Source organism: Penaeus monodon, chromosome 32 (genome assembly GCF_015228065.2).
Source record: "Penaeus monodon isolate SGIC_2016 chromosome 32, NSTDA_Pmon_1, whole genome shotgun sequence".
Lineage (NCBI taxonomy): Eukaryota > Metazoa > Arthropoda > Malacostraca > Decapoda > Penaeidae > Penaeus > Penaeus monodon.
In genome coordinates, this window is record NC_051417.1 from 17,000,750 (window position 1) to 17,000,960 (window position 211).

Sequence of the window (211 nt, forward strand, 5' to 3'; positions counted from 1 at the left end):
ATGACTTAGGAAAGAAGACTCGGTTCACGCGTTCATATATTAAACCTGAGTCGTTTGAACTCGGGCTGTTTACTTCCGTATTTTCTCTCTCCCGCGCGTGATCCTCGGTTTTGCACAGATCTCGGGGTTTGAAAAATGTGTTCGCTGATCCAGTATGTTTCCGGTATTTGCCGTTGCTATCAACCGCTTGATTTGCTTGTTTGTAGAAATA

The 211-nt window shown here is 44.1% G+C and overlaps 1 protein-coding gene across 1 annotated transcript in view; it reads left to right on the forward strand.

The window, feature by feature from the left end:
* The window catches only part of LOC119593574, a 59,485-nt gene that overhangs the window by 637 nt on the left and 58,637 nt on the right, over positions 1 to 211 (forward strand).